At 35.7% G+C, this 20,010-nt stretch overlaps 1 protein-coding gene and 1 long non-coding RNA gene across 7 annotated transcripts in view; both read left to right on the top strand.

Moving 5' to 3' along the window:
- The window catches only part of PCDH9 (protocadherin 9), a 1,146,030-nt gene that overhangs the window by 61,317 nt on the left and 1,064,703 nt on the right, over positions 1 to 20,010 (top strand). The window lies entirely within an intron of this gene.
- The window catches only part of LOC133258455 (uncharacterized), a 29,345-nt gene continuing 16,870 nt past the window's right edge, over positions 7,536 to 20,010 (top strand). Inside the window, exons 1-2 of the long non-coding RNA XR_009740032.1 lie at positions 7,536 to 8,708; positions 19,116 to 19,305. This is a non-coding gene — a long non-coding RNA (uncharacterized LOC133258455). The remainder of the gene's footprint in view (positions 8,709 to 19,115; positions 19,306 to 20,010) is intronic.

Here is a 20,010-nt window from a genome sequence, read left to right as displayed (position 1 = left end):
AACTCTCATCTCCTGAGTCTCCTGCATTGCAAGTGGAGTCTTTACCACTGAGCCACCAGGGAATGGACATAAATGCCCAAATTATATTAAAATCTCTCTCCTTGTGGACATCACAGGAGAACTAGGAATAAAATTAAGCAAGCATTTGCATTGTGCTATTTCTGTTAAGTGTAGGTACCAAGAGATTTCATAGCCAGGGTATCTATTTATTATTCTGTTGGAGCTTGGGAAAGTCTTCCTCTCTCATGGAGTTATTTTGAGGAATTTAAATGAAATTATTTCTGTAAATCTTTGCTCAGTGTTTGGTACAATGTAAGCATACAGCAAACATTGCCTATCGTTAACATTTTTAAGATGAAATTTAAAAGATGTAAATCCAGTAGTATTCAACTGGAAAAGATGGAAGTGAAAATGGAACAGTGTGTGCTAAGACCTGGGGTGGATGAGAGTGGCACAAAAGAGTAGCTAAACAACGACAACAAAAACTGGATATGGTGCATATAGCAACGAGTTCAGAATAAAGGGGATAGAGTTTTGAGGCTGAAATTGTGAAAAGGCCAATTATCAACTAAACTAGAAAATGTAAACATTATTCTTAACTGCAGTGAGAACTCATCAAATGTTTTTAGTGTGAAGAGTTGACATAATCAAATGTTGAAAAACAATGATAAAAACAGTTACTGAAGTCAGAGTGAACAGATATTGTACACTAAATACTTCTAAGTTCTTAGGCAATATCTCATTTAATCCTTCCAGGATAATACATTAGTTGTACTCATTTTACAACTGAAGAAATTAAAACAGAAAAATAATTAGTTTGCTCAAGATCACACAATTACAATAGTGAAAAAGGAATCCTGATCTTTAACTTCTTTGAAACATTTTTTCCTATCTTAGTGTATAGACGGAGGGGGAAGATAGGAGTTGGCAGTGGTAAGAATTCAGGAAATAATATCACATGGGCTAAGATACTGGCAGTGAATAAAGATAAAAGGACAGGCTTGAGAGGTATACAAGTCAGTGGCATTTGATACCTGATTGTATATTGTGTTTGAATGAGAAGGATGATTCAAAGATTACTTCCAGATATGGCTTGGGCAGTTGAGCGGGTATTGTTTCTCTCTACTGAGCAAGGGGCCATAGAAAGAGGATTGATTTGGGGAATGGAGGTTAGATGTCATGGTTCAATTTTGGACGTGTTGAGGTTGAGATGTTTGGGACATATTCAATTTGAGAGATCTAGTACTGGTAAAGTATGTCTTCCTGTCTGGAAGCAGATGTTTGAGGACCATCAGTGGTAAATGGTAATAAATGGTAATTGAACACTTCTCCTGCAGGAGGTCTTAAGGGAGAAGAGGACAAAAGAAGAAAACAACAACATAGGAAAATAAGCACTAATATTTAAGGATTATACACAGAAGCAAGATTGTAGAGTTGTGAATGCAAATATGGACAGAAGAGGGAACAGTCCCTAAGAGCTGGCTTAAAAGCTGTTTCCCAGGCTAAAGTTTTCAGAATGTCCACCTAATAAAACAGAATTCTAAAAAAAAAGATTGACAGAATAATGGGAAAGGAATGAAATGGACAGATTTCAACCAAATGAAAGAGGGTCAGGGTGTCAAATGCTATCAAGATACTAAATATGGTACAAGCCTGCATGCTAAGTCATTTCAGTTGTGTCCAACTCTTTGTGACACTATGGACTGTAGCCCAGCAGGCTCCTCTGTCTATGGAATTCTCCAGGCAAGAATACTGGAGTGGGGTGCCATTTCCTTCTCTTCCCTACCCAGGCATCAAATCCAAGTATCCTGGATTGCAGGCAGATGCTTTACCATCTGAGTTACTAGGGAAGTCCATAGCAATAAGAATGACACTTAGATGAGTACTTGCTATGGGTGAACACAATATTCCTTATTAACAATAAGTGCTTTAATTCTTACAACAACCTATGATAAGTGTGATTATTGCTCTCATTGTTAGAGATGAAGAAAATGTGACTATGAGAGATTACACAGTACCTAAGGTAACTCAATAATTGCACTGTCTTCTCTGACAGAAAAACAGTGTAGCATATTTTTCTTTAAATTTTTGGAATAGGATCATAGGAATAATATCTTATGAGGGTATATGGAAGTAATCTCACACACTTTTAAAAATATAATGTCTATGTTAGTGCAGACAAAGAGAAGTTCCACAAAAGAACCCCAAGTGTAATGAAATAGACAAGGCTAGGTAAAGAGGGGAATAATCTATCATTACTTAATGTTGTGTTATAGGTATAAATTCAGTTTGTCTAAAAATATTAGTACTGCAGGAATTAGTGAAGCTAGGTAACACTAGCTATTGAAGCATCTCTAAATATGTTTTTCAGTCCAAAAAGAAACTGTTTATTTTTGCTTTTTGGAAACAATCCAAAATATGCTTTAATAACAGTGTTTTGACAACAGAATGACTTTAGTCAAAAAGCTTCAACACTGAACTTAGAGTACCTTTTAGTTAAAGAGGAAATAAATGAAGAGGGTGAGGCAAGATGCATGTGCAGAGATCCAGGCAGATCATCTGGTTAAGCATGGGGGATTGAACCTGAAAAGATTTATGGGACCCTGAGCAATTTGCTTTATGCTGGTAATAATTGCAACCCTGCTTATCCTCTATTTCCCTTCTTAACTTTCTCTGCATCACCGCTCTTTTTGAGTTCATCTATCTTAATGAAATATCCATCTTCTGTCTTTCTTTCTTGCTTTACATTTCAGATCTTATAGGGGGTTGAACTAGTTTTCTCAGCTGGACCCACTCAGTAGCCAGAGGCCAACTTTGCTTCCAAGTCAGACTCCATGCAATTTTCCCCATTAGGCACTTGCTTCATTGTCTACATGAGAGCAATAAAACTTATCAGCTAGCTCAATCAAACAAGTCAGCTGGAAACATCTTCTTGCTGTGAATGAACAGAACAGTTAAAAAAATAGCTTCCCTGGAATTGTTGTAGGAACAGTCTAGATCTGTTGTTTGAACATTAGACATACTTTCTACATCTGCATGTTTGTACCTTTCTAAAATCTAGTATGGGCATTGTATGGAAGTACTATCACACTTTTCTTTATAAGTTAAGGAATGGGATTGGAGGTGTGAGATATGAGTCTTAAATGAGTTATTATAGGAATAAGTTCATACTTTATTCTATCAATAACCATTTTGAACAAATAACCCCTTTCCAGCAGCAATTAAGTATCCATTCTCTTTCTTATAATAAAAGAAGTTGTGTTTATGAAATGTTTTGAATTCATCTAGGACACTCCCTGAACCTTGAATGGGAAGATCTTAATATGGGTGGTATCTTGAACAAATGTGTGAAGTGAGGAATTAGGTGGAAATAGACACAGAAGTAGGAAGCTGGCATCACCCAAACAACCATCATTATATGTGCATACATATAAATACATGCAGGATGCTTATTGGGAGATATATATATATGTGTGATATATATATATGTGTGTGTGAGATATATATATATATGTGGTATATATATACACACACATACATACATACACAGACACATATGCCCTACTTCTTTTTTGCCATTTTATAGCTTCTGCTGGTTCCAGGCCCTGCATATGGTGTTCACGTGGATAGTTTGGGTGGTTTGTATTTTTAGTGTTCAGATAGTTTACCACATCAACACAACTGGTTTATAATTAATCTTGGTTTGTAGTAGGTAGAAACCAACCAATACCCTTTTATTTCTGGGGTTGTGAAAGTTACTTTTCTATAACAGTAATAGTTACTTTCAGTCATTTAAAAAGCTGGTTTCTCTAAAGAATATCATAAATCCCTCAGGCATAAGCACCACATTGTTCAGGTTTAGAGGATCATTAAAGACGTATTGAATCAAATAACAAAGGATGTTGGCTGCTGACCATATCTCGATACATCATGCAAAAGTGTTGAAAGCAAATTTTCTGCAACCTTTCAGTCTGTGGAAATGTCTCTTTATCAAAAAGCCTTTAGCTTTGTTTAGATCTAACCCGTTGAATAAGTATTTTCCTAACATAAAAGATACATAATTTGTTTTCAAGTTTACAGTGATTCATTAAATTTGACATTAACACAGAATAAATGAATAAAAGACCATTTTAACAAGGAAATAAGAAATCTGGGATGCTCACATCAGCCTTATATTTAATGCTATAGGATTTGACCCACACAAGCCCAGCACTCTCCCTCTACTTACCTGAAAAACATGTAACTTTAGTTGTTGGTTCACTTAAAAATAAATTTATTATCAAGGGTGCTTAAATTCAGCAATGTTTAGAATCCATAATAAAAACAGCACAGCATTCATAGCAAGGCTTTCTATAGATAGGATCATTGTAATTAAACAAAAAATTCCCTCCATCCTTACACTGTACCCCTATGCATGTATGTTGGATATATGTATGTATTCACATATCTGCCTATTTGCTATGAGTAGTATATTTAAAAATCAATATTTTATATACAAGTACACAGTGACAAATTGCATGTATATATAGAGGGGTGTGTGTGTGAGTGCATGTGTGTGTGTAAGAGTGTGTTAATCTTCCCGCAAATATTGTTAATTTAATCAATATTTTGTCATGCAGACATATGGTCTACGAGATATTAAAGTTACTTTTTCTTCCATCTAAAAAATAAATAATAACATGAATGCATTAATTATACAATTTGAAGTCTATAAATTATACGGATTGTTAATTTTTACCTCTTTTAATGGATAGCTTCATTGACAAGAAAAATCTGTCATTTAAATTGTTGGAAAGCTTTTGCTTTTGTTCAAAATGTTTTTTAAGGCACAAATAATTCATGCATGCTCCTCCACAGATCAACCTCTTGGAGGAAGTTTATGGTTTGATAAGAGGGTGGTGGGGTTCTGTTTTATTTTTGTCTTATAGCTAGAGGCATAAAACAGCATTTTCTGCCTATAAAGAGTACTCAGAATTCTAAATTCAAACATACCCAGGCACATGCTTCCTGCTGCCTTGCTAACCTATTTTCCAGGGTCATTTTCTTTTAAGTGCAGTTAAAATCTTTCTCTGTCGAACTGAAGTATGTACCAGAGGCTCCTGGGATTTGAGTTCACCATTCCAGACTTTTATCTGGAGCAGGTAGCCTAAGTGAATTTTCCATCTTGTGAAACTCCTGCAGTGAGGTGGCAGAGGTGAAAATGGAGCTAACTACTGACAGATGCGTCATGAGTCCCTAGATTGTGAATCAGGGTTGCAGGTGGAAAAAATATATATAATTTGCTGATCCTAAAAGATATATCTTTCAAGGAGCTAAACTATTCACCCCTACATTTTCTACTTTAACACTTTTCACAGAAAGGTGGATTAAATACCTACACTTCTCAGGTGATATCGTTCCCCACCTGGCACTCTTGCTACTAGATATGTTTCTTTAATAAGTTGCAAATTCTATCCATTCAAGAAGATTACTGTGGGGAAAAGTCTTGATATAAATAACTTTCAACCCTCCCTCCCCATGCTCTAATTTTTTGGTCTGTTTGTGGAAAGTAATAATAGGCTACATTTTCTCACTCTGATTTATTCTTAAAGTTTTTTTTTTTAATTATTTTGAGTTTCCTGAGCTGTAAGCCACAAGCAGCAGAGTTTCAGAGAGCTGAGTGACTCATTGCTTTTTAGATTTTAGCTTCTTGTGGCTACAAAGGTATGAGTTTCTGTCTGAGATCTGATATAATTCATACATTTAATTTGGTCCTGCATGTTTTAAGTCTGAATTAGTTGCAAGTATTTAAGAATTTGGAGAAGGCAATGGCACCCCACTCCAGTACTCTTGCCTGGAAAATCCCATGGACGGAGGAGCCTGAATTTTAGCTTCCCTTGAATGTTTGGGTGAACCAGTAACACCATCCTAATTCTTGAATGGCCACAAAAGCTGTCTGGAATTGAACCCCACCCTGCCACTGTGGTGCAGGCCCCCTCAAATTCGAATGTTCTCCATCATTTGAGGTCAAATGTCCATTGCCATTGTTCATCATTCTCTCCATTTAGCTTCACTTGTTTACTTTAACTGTCTGTTCACTGAACTCATTTGAATTTTCTACTCATTCTGTACGAAGGGCATAGTCATTCCAAATTTTCCATTTCTTATGAATGAATGTGTGCTGCCCGGAGAGATGCATTAAGAATAATGCTGGTGCTCTGTCTGCCCTCAGCAGGAAAGCAGGCCTCCAAGACTCACCCTATCTGCCAGGGGAGGCAGTGAGAGCAATCATTCTAGACACAGTTGACACACACTTGTGATGAAGGACAACAAGATTGCCTGAAACACTCCTATTATAGCAATTGGAAGAGAAGCTAATGCTTACTGAACTTTTTTTTTTTTTTCAGACAGATTAACATACTTTATAGGTCTTGCTTCCATAATAATCCTGTTAGCCTTAATCTACAGATGAGAAGCTGAAGTTCAAGGTTTCATCGGTTGTGATAAAGTCTAGTTAAGTGCTGGTCTTAAGTTTTGAATGTTCATCTCTGACTATTATATTGTGCTCCTTTAGTGTTTTGAAAACTCACTTTTTTTTAAATTTTTAAGAGCAGTCAGAGAATACCTGTAGCAAAGAATTAGATACTAAGAGTAAACCCTTTCAGGGAAATCAATTCTACTGTTCTATTTATTGAGGGCTTATGATGTGACTATCATGGTACTAGAGACTTGATAAAGGTTATCTCATTTACTTCTACAATTTCCCAGTTTGTAAGAAGGTATTATAATCATCACTTTGTAGAAGAGGAAACTCAGGTTCTGTCACCTCAGGCAATAATATATCCAAGATCATAAAACTAACAAGTCTCTGAGGCAGGATTGAAATCCTGAGGAATGTTCTCTTTGATGTCTAGTTTCTATGTACCACAACATTAAAAGTCTGGTTGAAATGTATAATAAAATAGGGATATAACCATACTGCCAAAGATAAATCACAGCCATTTCAATTTCCACTAGGTCTGCTTCCTGAGATTTTGGATGAGATCAAAGGTAGTTCAATGTTTTGGGTCAAGCCTCTCAGTTTCACTTCTGCAAAACATTAGGAAGAAGTATATCAACTTAAAACATAATGAATGAATGAGATTAAGGGTTTTAATGAGAAATAACCATCTAGTGCCCACAAAGTCTTCTGCTGACATGGGAATAGAACCCCAAGACCCACCCCAAACTGAGAAAGTCACCTGTTAGCTTCCTCTTAAAATTTGAGCCTGATTTGTAGCTATTTATGCTTGACTTTCCCTGGTGGCTCAGAGGTTAAAGCGTCTGCCTGGAATGTGGGAAACCCAGGTTCGATTCCTGGGTCGGGAAGATGACCTGGAGAAAGAAATGACAACCCACTCCAGTACTCTTGCCTGGAGAATCCCATGGAGGGAGGACTCTCGTAGGCTACGGTCCATGGGGTCACAAAGAGTCGGGCAGGACTATCAAGCCTTCCTATATATATATATATATATATATATATATATATATATACTTGACTTGCTTAATTTATATATCCTATGTTCATTTTTGTCTTTTAAATAATTCGGGGGTTGAAGTGCATATAATTAATAAGAAAAATCACTCCCTTTAGAAGAATTTACATGGAAAAGTTAAAATAAAAGTGACAAAAATCCCTCAGTGATAATATTGAGCCAGCTAACGGTAAATGGGCTTTGGTATGCTATATTTAACATAGGAGAGATAAGTTGCATGGGCCAGGAGTTGTCAGATTTTATGACATCACCCTTTGATAGCTCTAGGCAAAGAGTGGTTGTATTTCTAAGTCATGATCACACGTGACTTTTAAATTATCCCCATGGTTCTCATTTTTTTACTCGTAGTAAGTATATTCCTATAAGCATTCCCATTATTATTTTATTATAACATTATAATGTTTTATTGCAAAAATTTAGTTCTTAAGGTAGGACCTCTCATAGAATGTCTTTTCCTCTCTCCAATCAAACAGTATTTCTCACTTTAAACTTTTTATCATCCTTCCCAAATAGTCATTCTTAATATCTAGTATAGAAATAACTCTTTTACCATTAAGTTTACACAATTTTAAAGTAATTATTAGCATATATTTTAAAAACAATGGGAAATGCAGTCCTACATTAGGTAAATAATCATAATCTCTATTCTCAAGCAAACAGTTATTGGTTGTCTACAGCAGTGTTATGTTTTCATAAAACTTTATGATGGGCATAGGAATACATAACCATATAAGTTTTAAACTTTCTTAATGAAGTATTACATTCAAATATAAAAGCCAAAAATTATTTAGCAAAAGAATATAAATGAAAGTAATCTTATATTTTACAGAGTTTAGCCTCAGTATCTCTGAATAACATAAAATAGTTCTTTATCTGAAATAATGTATCATCTAGAATAAGATGGGCTTCCCTTGTGGCTCAGCTAGTAAAGAATCTGCCTGCAATGCGAGACACCAGGGTTCGATCCCTGGGTTGGGAAGATCTCCTGGAGAAGGGTATGGCTACCCACTCCAGTATTCTGGCCTAGAGAATTCCATGGGCTGTATAGTCTGTGTGGTCACGAAGTGTCTGACACGACTGAGTGACTTTCACTTTCAGAATAAGATACCAGCCTGTAAAGCAGATACCCGTTATACAAGAAACTATGTAAAAGAAGAACAGGATTCACACAGAATGCTCTACAAGTGCACAGGGGTACGTCAATTCTGTTCCTGAGATTTGGGGAGCAGGGTGTGTTGGCAGCACCGTAATTTGACATGTGATGGTGAAGTCACTCAATTGTGTCTGACTCTTTGCAACCCCATGGACTGTAGTCTACCAGGCTCCTCCGTCCATGGGATTATCCAGGCAAGAATACTGGAGTGGGTTGCCATTTCCTTCTCCAGGAGGAAATTTAACATAGTAAGTGATATATATGAGAGAAAGAAACAGAAAGCCTTGTGAGATTTTCAGCAATGAGCTAATTGGGAAAAAAAAAAGTATGGAAGAGTAAAATGAGGGCTAAATGATTAATTCAGCTACTCAATATCTTTTAAGTGGTTAGTAAAATAAGACTTTATTAATTTAATAGTAAAAAGTGTCATGTTAAAATATCTTGTTAGAAAATACATAGATACTTTGTTAGGTTTTTTGTTTTTTTTTTTTTCAGTCACACAGGTTTGCTTAGATTCTATGTAAATTAACATTGACATGACAGTTCCAGTAGCTACAGAATAAGTTTAAAGTATTGTTTAGCTTACAAAGTAATTTTTTAACCCATTGTGGAGTTTTTTCATGACAATAATTAGAAAATGAACACTTCAGAATCTGCTATAAAATTCTATTTAAAATATGCCAAAGGAAGTGTAAACAGCAATAATTTTGAGTTAAATCTATGCCGGAGTTTTCCTAAAAGAAAAAAATGAAGACGACTTCTCTCTAGTAGGATACTAAGATGCATCAATGGATTAGTTTTTAATTCTCTTAGTGAAGTGTTACATTTAAGTATAAATACTGCCTTTAGCAGGGCTTCCCAGGTGGTGCAGTTGGTAAAGAACCTGCTTGCCCATGCAGGAAATTCAAGTGATGTATGTTCGATCCCAGGATTGAGAAGATCCCTTGGAGTAAGAAATGGTAACCCACTCAAGTTTTCTTTCCTGGAAAATTCCATGGACAGAGAAACCTGGCTGGCTACAGTCCATGGGGTCACAAAAAGTCAGACGCAACTGAGTGACTGAGCATAAACTATCATGAGCATTGCAAAATACATATAAATAATTTGAGCTGGTGATTTTAGAATGCTACTGCTTTAATTTCTTAGAAAGTGAATTTTCAATTATTGCAAGCTCTTGCCTCATATATGCATTCTTGGTTTTCATGTCAAGTTCAGTCATCTATGTGACAAATATATTACCTGTGGTTTCCATTCATATACAATCACTGATTTTCTTCAATGACACTGATGACTGTCACTGTCACTGGTAGAAATAGGATTATGTTTCTACACTTGAAGAGTTTACAATGACTTGTGAATGTGTGAGGGGTGGAAGAGTAGATAAAGCATATATTAACAACTACTTATTCAACAAACTTATTTAACATCTGTTAATACTAGAAGTGTTGCTCATTTTTGGAATACTACAATGATTCAGACTTATTCATGAAAGGGGCCCTAAAAGTCATTTTATGAATTGTAGAGATTTAGAGGAAGTTGAGCTCATTCAAGTCAGAGATAAGAAAGTTTAAAGATTGAAAGATATTTTAAATGAACCTTGAACAGTGATTGACAATTGGTAGTCTTTTATGTGTGGGGGTGTGTTTTTCTTCTTTTAGTACTCCTTTTGAGAGTCACTGAAATCCTTTTTAGTATTCTTGGTATAGATCTATTTCTCTCCCATATTTCCTTTTCTTCCCTGTTTACTCCCCCATAGTTATGAACATTCTGTATCACCCTTTAGAATCAATGTTCTTGAACTATAGCAATATAAGATGGTGATATGATACTGAGGCTCAGCAGAGAGATTATATATTGAAATCATTTTCAAATCAGATATCTTACATTAGAAGAAGGCTGAAAGAATAAATGTTTTGTCACAACTTGTCATAAATGTGATTACAGATTGCCACCTGCTTTGGATAACAAGTGATTTTCTAGAGAAGTTGTCTACAACATGGTTGCCTTTATCAGTATGTTTTCTTCTCTCCTGGCATTGTATTTGTCATTTCTAATACAAGCTTTTGCTATCTATTGCAGTAAAGCAAACAATTTGTTTTCTGCTTGAAATAGTAGGGATGTGACCCCAAGCTCCAAAAGACAGTTCTGCCTCTTTTTCTTTTTCCATGAATGTATTGGAAGGAGTGTGGTTTCTGACTATTTCATACCTATCTATATTTCCTCTCTATATTGATTGCAATATTTTTGCTAACAAATTGGGTTATAAATATAACTCCAGACAGCAGATATGTTCTAAGTTTGATTATAGCAGAATAACTATATTTTGTGACATGGTCATGAAGAAAAGAAAAAAAAATCCTGATATTTAGATAAAGTGGGTCTTAGAACTTCCACATATTTAAAAGGCTGTTGAAGGCAAATTAGAAATGGATAGATGATGAAGCTGAGCCTCAGTCCATTATTTAAAGCAAGTGACTGAAAATGTTGATTTTCCTGCCACAGGGGAATGTCAGCACTTATAAAGAAAAAGATGTTGACTTGAAGCAAATGAGTTAGAAGGCTACATCACAAGCTTTTCTATGGTTAAGTGAAAGTTGATGAAGAGTGGCTTTTCCCTTTATGAAACAGTAAATTTGTCTTTATGTACTAAAGAATTATATGACACATTCCTTACCAAAGTCAGGTACTGTCCTTAATTGTATTTTATGTTAACAACTTAAATCCTCACAATCACACTATGAAGTAAATATAGTTCTTATCTTCCTCGTTTTAAATAAGGGGGAATAGAGTCCCAAAGGGTTTAAGTAATTTGCTAAGAGTGATGCAGTTATTAAGTAGTAGAAGCAGATTAAAACCTATATGGTCTGGTCCCAGATTCTCTCTGCTCTTAACCATTTTATTATGTTGTCTAATGACACACATGACCCCTTTTAAAGTGAAATAATGTAATCCTAACATTTTACACTTAGATTGTACAGAGGATTAAAAAATCACAATTAATTTATATCTTTAGGATAGAATAAGGAAAGATATTATTTTAAGGCAGAATTAATTTAATCACTAATGACTGTGTTAAGAACCTTTACTTTGCAATGATTAGTTTTCTAAATTAATGTGATTATTAGTGTCATGCAAATACCTTTTCCAGTGTGAGTTTATCAATGAAACTTTCAGATAATAGAAATAATTGTAAAGTTGTGGTCTCGTATGTAGAAACACAGTAAGAAATAAACATGAAATTTAACCATTCATGGGCTTCCCTGCTGGCTCAGCATAAAGAACCTGCCTGCAATGAGGGAGACCTGGCTTTGATCACTGGGTTGGGAAGATCCCCGGAGAAGAGAAAGGCTACCCACACCAGTATTCTGGCCTGGAGAATTCCATGGACTGTATAGTCCATTGGATAACAAAGAGTCAGACACGACTGAGCAACCTTCACACTTTGACCATTCATTGTAGAGCATTTTGTTTCAACATTATACATTTTTTAATCCTAATCAAGAAAAGTAACTTTACTTGTCTTATTACTACTATAATAATCCAGTATAGAATATGAAGCAAAAACAAAATGATACAAACTCAAAATTCTTAAAAATTCCTATTGACCATGCTTTATGAGTCTAATCAAATAAGTAGGTACATTTAACACAAAATATCAATTATGTTATTTAAAATCCTAAAAAATGATGCTGTTAAAATGCTGCATTCAATATGTCAGCAAATTTGGAAAACTCAGCAGCGGCCACAGGACTGGAAAAGGTTAGTTTTCATTCCAATCCCAAAGAAAGGTAATGGCAAAGAATGTTCAAACTACTGTACAATTACACTCAATTCACATGCTAGTAAGATTATGTTCAAAATCCTTCAAGCTAGGCTTAAGCAGTATGTGAACTGAGAACTTCCATATGTACAAGCTGGTTTTAGAAAACAGAGGAACCAGAGACCAAACTGCCAATATTTGTTAGATCACAGAGAAAGCAAGGGTATTTCTGAAAAACCTCTACTTCATCTACATCTGCTACACTAAAGCCTATGCTACACTAAAGACTATGTGTATCACAACAAACTGTGGAAAATCCTTAAAGAGATAAGAATACCAAATCACATTTCTGTCTCTGTTAAACCTGCATATGGATCAAGAAGCAACAGCTAGAACCGACATGGAACAAGAATAGAGATGAAGACATAGATAATGGACTTGAGGGTATAGCAGAGGAAGGAGGCGGTGGGATGAACTGAGAGCATAGCATTGAAACATATACATTACCAGTGTGTAAAATAGATAGCTATCAGGAAGTTGCTGTACAACACAGGGAGCTTAACCTGGTGTTCTGTGATAATCTAGAGGGATGGGCAGAAAAAGGCAATGGCACCCCACTCCAGTACTCTTGCCTGGAAAATCCCATGGACGGAGGAGCCTGGTAGGCTGCAGTCCATGGGGTCGCTGAGGGTCGGACACGACTGAGCGACTTCACTTTCACGTTTCACTTTCATGCGTTGGAGAAGGAAATGGCAACCCACTCCAGTGTTCTTGCCTGGAGAATCCCATAGAAGGTGGGCTGCCGTCTATGGGGTCGCACAGAGTTGGACAGTACTGAAGCAACTTAGCAGCAGCAGCAGAGGGATGGGATGGGAATGGGGTGGGAAGGACATTCAAGACAGAGGGGCTATATTTATACTTATGGCTGATTCATGCTGTGCAGCAGAAACCAATACTACATTATGAAGCAATTATCCTCCAATTAAAATTAATTTTTAAAAAATATATTAAGTGTGCAAAATGGGTAGAGTTAAGTAGCTTATAATTAACAAAACATAAAAGGCTAATAACAATAAATCAACAAATCAGTCATTCAAATATGATTTATTACACAGATGAAAATTGCAAATACCAATTCATTTCAGTTTAGTCGCTCAGTCATATCTGACTCTTTGTGATCCCATGGACTGCAGCACGCCAGGCTTCTCTGTCCATCACCAACTCCTGGAACCTACTCAAACTCATGTTCATTGTGTCGGTGATGCCATCCAACCATCTCATCCTCTGTTGTCCCCTTCTCCTCCTGCCTTCAATCTTTCCCAGCATCAGAGTATTTTCAATTGAGTCAGTTCTTTGCATCAGGTGGCCAAAGTATTGGAATTTCAGCTTCTGCATCAGTTCTTCCAATGAATATTCAGGACTGATTTCCTTTAGGATGGACTGGTTGGATCTCCTTGCAGTCCAGGGGACTCTCAAAAGTCTTCTTCAACACCACAGTTCAAAAGCATCAATTCTTCGGTGCTCAGCTTTCTTTATAGCCCAACTCTGACATCCTTACATGACTACTGGGAAAACTATAGCTTTGACTAGATGGACCTTTGTTGGTGATGTCTCTGCTTTTTAATATGCTGTTTAGGCTGATCATAGCTTTTCTTCCAAGGAGCAAGCGTGTTTTAATACATGGCTGCAGGCACTATCTGCAGTGATTTTGAGACCAAAAAAAGTCTCTTACTGTTTCCATTGTTTCCCCATCTATTTGCCATGAAGTGATGGGACCAGATGCCATGATCTTCATTTTCTGAATGTTGAGTTTTAAGCCAACTTTTTCACTTTCCTATTTCACTTTCATGAAGAGGCTCCTTAGCTATTCTTCGCTTTCTGCCGTAAGGGTTTTGTCATCTGTGTATCTGAGGTTATTGATGTTTCTCCTGGAAATCTTGATTCCAGTTTGTGCTTCATCCAGCCCAGCATTTTGCATGATGTACTCTGCATATAAGTTAAATAAGCAGGGTGACAATATACAGCCTTGACATACTCCTTTCCCGATTTGGAACCAGTCTGTTGTTCCATGTCCAGTTGTAACTGTTGCTTCTTGACCTGTATACAGAATTCTTAGGAGGCAGGTTAGGTCCTCTGGTATTCCTATCACTTGAAGAATTTTCCACAGTTTGTTGTGATCCACACAGTCAAAGGCTTTGGTGTAGTCAACGAAGCTAAAATAGATGCTTTTCTGGAACTCTCTTGCTTTTTTTATGATCCAGTGGATGTTGGCAATTTGTTCTCTGTTTCCAATACATCTTGAAAACCTATTCAAGTTTCCTCAGAAATAAAATTTTATCAAAAAGATAATAAAATGCATTTGTAAAAAATAAAAGATAAGGTATCCAAAATCAATTTAGGTTCCAAAAATATTCTTGTGAAGACATTTTCATGAGGAGATGAAATGTCTCAGTAGTAAAGAATCCTCCTGCCAAGCAGTAGACATGGGTTTGATCCCTGGGTCAGGAAGAAATCCTGGAGAAGAAAATGGGTAGCCATTTTCTTACTGTAGTGGAAACCCACTACAGCATTTTTGCCTGGGAAATCCCATGGAGAGAGAAGCCTGGTGGGCTACAGTCCATGAGGTCACAAAGAGATAGACACAACTTCACAACTAAACAACAACAATAAGGAAATAAAATTGTATCAAAAAATAATAACTAATTCATCTGTCAGAAATAAAAGATAAGGTATCTAAAATCAATTTAGCTTCCAAAAATATTCTCATGAATGTATGCTTATGAAGAGGTAATAGCAGTATAATAGGATAAACTTTTTCCTGAAAGGGAAAGATGGATAAATAGATTGAGAGATAGATAGATATAATATAAATGTTTTCTTTGTCTTGGATTAAATTTTAATTCTGTCATTTAATCCAAAGGCAGTCTTGACAGGTCATAAAATGGAGTAATATCAAAGTTACCAAGAACATAATTTAGGGAATTAATATAAGGTTTTTAACACAGAATGTAATATAGTAAGCATCCATAAATTATTAGTTATTGCTATGGGCTTCCCAGGTGGAGCTAGTGGTAGAGAACCTTCCTGCCAATGCAGGAGATGTAAGAGACAGGCTCAGTCCCTGGGTCAGAAGGATCCCCTGGAGAAGGCACCTGGCAACCCCTTCCAGTATTCTTGCCTGGAGAATCCCCATGGACAGACAACCTGGTGAGCTACAGTCCATGGGGTCGCAAAGAGTTGGACACGACTAAAGCAACTTATCATACACACATTATAAAATATATAATGGCACATGCATTGCTGTGCTGTGCTTAGTCATTCAGTCGTGTCCAACTCTTTGTGACCCCTTGGACTATAGCCCGCCAGGCTTCTCTGTCCATGGGGAATAAAATTTCAGGTTATAAAACAACATCTATGGTATGACTTTGCTTTTTAAGAGTAATCATTTATATTTTTTCATGTATAACAACATTTTAACTTACTATTTAACACAAACTCTTTCTACTCATTATCATAGTTCACTAATGAATAAAATTAAGTGACATAGATGCATAATATTAAAATAATTAAGAGTTTACTTATGAGTGATAGGATTGTATGAGACTTTTCTATTTTTTTTTTTTTTTATGTTTTATTTTTTTTTTTTTTTATTCTTTTTAATTTCAGGTATACACGTGCTCCCCATCCTGAACCCTCCTCCCAGCGCACCAGCCCCAAGCATCCAGCATCGTGCACTGAACCTGGATTGCTTTTCATACATGACATTTCACATGTTTCAATGCCATTTCCCAAATCTTCCCACCCTCTTCTCCCACAGAGTCCATAAGACACATCAGTTCTCAATTCCATGTCTTATGCAGGGTTATCTGTACTCTTTGGCTTACTTCACTCTGTATAATAGGCTCCAGTTTCATCCACCTCATTAGAACTGATTCAAATGTATTCTTTTTAATGGCTGAGTAATACTCCATTGTGTATATGTACCACAGCTTTCTTAGCCATTCATCTGCTGATGGACATCTAGGTTGCTTCCATGTCCTGGCTATTATAAACAGTGCTGCAATGAACATTGGGGTACACGTGTCTCTTTCTCTTCTGGTTTCCTCAGTGTGTATGCCCAGCAGTGGGATTGCTGGATCATAAGGCAGTTCTATTTCCAGTTTTTTTTCCCCTTCACACATTGTTTTTCAGATCACATTATTAAGTACCTTTGCTTTGGTAATGCTCTGTGCAAGGTGTTGCCTTGCCGGGGTCAGTAAGATAATCAGGTCCTCTGTCTGATGGTACCTTCACTGGGGTGTAGTGTCAGCAGGTAAATGAATTTATTTGTAAGGCAATTTCTAGGATTACTGCTGTAGGAACACAAAACAGAATAATGAGATAGAAAATGACTAGGTTGGGGGAACAAGACAAAAGTTCCTATATATAAGGCACAGTCAGAGAAGATCTGAGAAGTTTAAGAGTAAATTGAGGCCAAGATGATAAGAGTAACATAATTGAACAACAATCTGGTCAAAGGCCCAAGAGGAAGAAAAGGCTCTGCCTTGCAAAAATGGGAAAGGGGCCCTAGCTGGGTGGGCTGTCTAGAAGGCTAGTGGGGCTTTGATAGCTGGAGTCAAATGCTAGCTCTTCTTAATACTTCTTTTTGTTTTTTTTCTATGCTAGACATATATTTTCAAATATTTTAATTGAAATATATATCTTTTTAAAATATAGATCTGTTTTTAATAGAAATAACAAAAATAAAAATGTCTGTGGACAAAATAAAACAGCAGTAAATGAACTTGTAGATACATTATAATTGCATTATGTGCAAATGCACATGCATTTGGGCAATGACTAGAAGATATCAAAGCATATAATTATGTTTGAGTAGATTAATAACTTTTTGAAAACGAATTCATTTAAACTTTCAGCTAATTAATTTTTACAGTGAGGTAAGGGAAAATCATGTCATTTATTCCCTTCACAAACTTCAGGAACTGCTTTTATCTTTTACTTTAAAATTCCTGGAGGCTGTTATTATGCTTCTCTTTATTGTAATGTCCTGGTTTCAGATCACTAGTAAATCTGGATGTGTTTATTGATAGTTTTATTGACTATGTGTAAGTCACTATCATTTAAAGAATGTACACATTTTGGCTGAATATACATATTTTGGCCACCTCAATATGAAATTATAAGCAATGATATATCCTTGAAAAATATTATGCAGTGTTTAACTTCAATTATTGGGATTAAAAATGAACCTTTTTGGATCTTATTATATTAGCATATTAATAACTAAAACCAGAATTTATGGTTACTACCTGAATATCTTCCTACAAAAGAAAATGAAATGTTACAATGATTAGAAGTTAGGTAGTTTAATGTTGTTATAGAAAAGCTGCATTTGGATTTTAAACGGTTGGAATATAATGACAGAGAAGCAAATTTAAGATGGAAAATTTAGACCACATAGCAAGGGTAATTTTAATAACTATTTGACAAATGAAATTAAAGTATCTAATCTATCTTCTGAAAGCAGTGTTTGGTCTACGGCCATACCACCCTGAATGCCCACGATCTCATCTGAAAGCACTGTTCAAGATCCTATACTATATTATATACATTAAATATTTTAAATATGGGCTCTAGATATTTTTAATGCAATGATACTTGAGAGTAGCTTGATTCCTCTTCACTAAGAACTAATTCATAAACAACTGTTTTACAGCAGATAGCTAAAATATTGTGTATATAAACAACAGTGAAAGTGAAATTCACTCAGTTATGTCCAACTCTTTGTGAACCAATGGAACCCACCAGGCTCCTCTGTCCATGGAATTCTCCAGGCAAGAATACTGGTGTGGATTGCTATTCTCTTATCCAGGGGATCTTCCTAAACCCCGGAATCAAACCTGGGTCTCCTATACTGCAGGCAGATTCTTTACCATCTGAGCCACGAGGCAAGTCCTGTAGACAGTCCTGTACAACAGTATTGTACCCTTAAAAATCGCTAAAGGGTAGATATATAAAGTGTACCTTCCCGAATACAACTTTTTAAAGAATACAAACAGATTTTATAATATATAATATTAAAATCATAAAATTGATTGATTCCAAAAAGAAACTATGAGCAATTTCTGTAATTTAATTTAAGGTTATGGTCTTCACTTCCACATTTTATTTATCATGGCTGAGAAAGATCTGCATGTGCTTCTTTATATTTGATTCCTTTTGATTTTCTTTCATGCACATGGAGTTGCTATAGTAACCAAACTTTTGAAAGCCCAGTTTTGGGTTACTTCTCTGATTTTATATGCTGAACTTAAAAGTGTTACTATTTATGTATGGTAGCTAATTAATTGTCCTGGCTATTTGGTATCACGATCTAAATGTGGGAAAGCTGGAGAACCACAAAGTACATACATGATTTTGTCCATAGTTTCTCATTAATTTCTAAATTTAACTGCAAAATGTAATGACAAACTTAAGAAAGATTTTCTCTTTTAGTGGCCTCAAACCAAAGTTCTAATTTCTCAGTTTGGAATAGTGCAGGTAGTAGCATATTTGACAATTCTCTTTTTTCTGAACATGTTATTCCTTAAACAGTCATGTCTAGGAGATGCTCCATCAGTTTTCTTTTTCCTTTGACATGAAGAAAGATGCTAAAGACTGAAGCAACACATCTTCTCTACTCATTCAGGAGTTTTGGAAGAGGGCATTGAAGTATGGCCAATTTTATTTTCTTATGGAAACTCCTGCAGACCAAAAACTAGGTCAAAAACTGCTGACCTTCTTCTGTGAGCAATCTCTTCTGGTGATCAGACGGGAAAGGCTTTTGATGGTGGTCTGTAAGTTTGGAGTCCAGCAAGTGGAAATCAACACTGCTTGAGGTATTTGGTGTGTGAACTTTAATAAAAATATTTCACATCAAAAAATTCCTAAGAGAATATATATATATAGTCCACTATAATCATCTAAAGTTTTAAAACTAAAATTCTAGATAGAAGTTTTTGGAGAGTTGGGTGCTTTGAAAGTTGACATGTTTTTGAAATGTTTTTATTTTAGGAAAAAATTGAGCTATTGGTACAATTCAATTTGAAAAAGAGACTAGCATTATCTTCCTATTTTATCAAGTGTTATAATCTAAAAATGTTAGCTTTGTACAAAGTCAATTATTTAGGGTAACTATTTAGGCAAATAAGTATTAACAGATGGAAGGAATAAAGCCAAAGAAAATTTAGCCTGAATATTAAAAATTAATAATTGTAAACATTATTTGTTTTATAATTGTTTCCCAGAAAATGTTGCAAAATCTCTCCTCCCAGGGTCACTTAAGGCTGAGTTGATCATGACGCTTAGACTGTGGGCTTGGCCAGCTAATAAAGTTTGGCTTTCTCCAATTCCCAAACACTATTCACTGAATATAGCATATCACTGTTATCATTTTAGTAAGTCTAGAGGGGGCAGAATCATTTATAATTCTTGGAGAAACTGTGATTGCTATTATTACAACATCTTCTCTGGTTGTGAAACTAACGAAGAAGAGGCAGAAAATTGCAGACATCTGGCAAGGGGAAATGGTTTCATTTTCTATT

Source organism: Bos javanicus, chromosome 12 (assembly GCF_032452875.1).
Source record: "Bos javanicus breed banteng chromosome 12, ARS-OSU_banteng_1.0, whole genome shotgun sequence".
Taxonomy (NCBI): Eukaryota; Metazoa; Chordata; class Mammalia; order Artiodactyla; family Bovidae; genus Bos; species Bos javanicus.
Note: the sequence above shows the minus strand (reverse complement) of the source record. Positions and strands in the feature narration are given on the sequence as shown.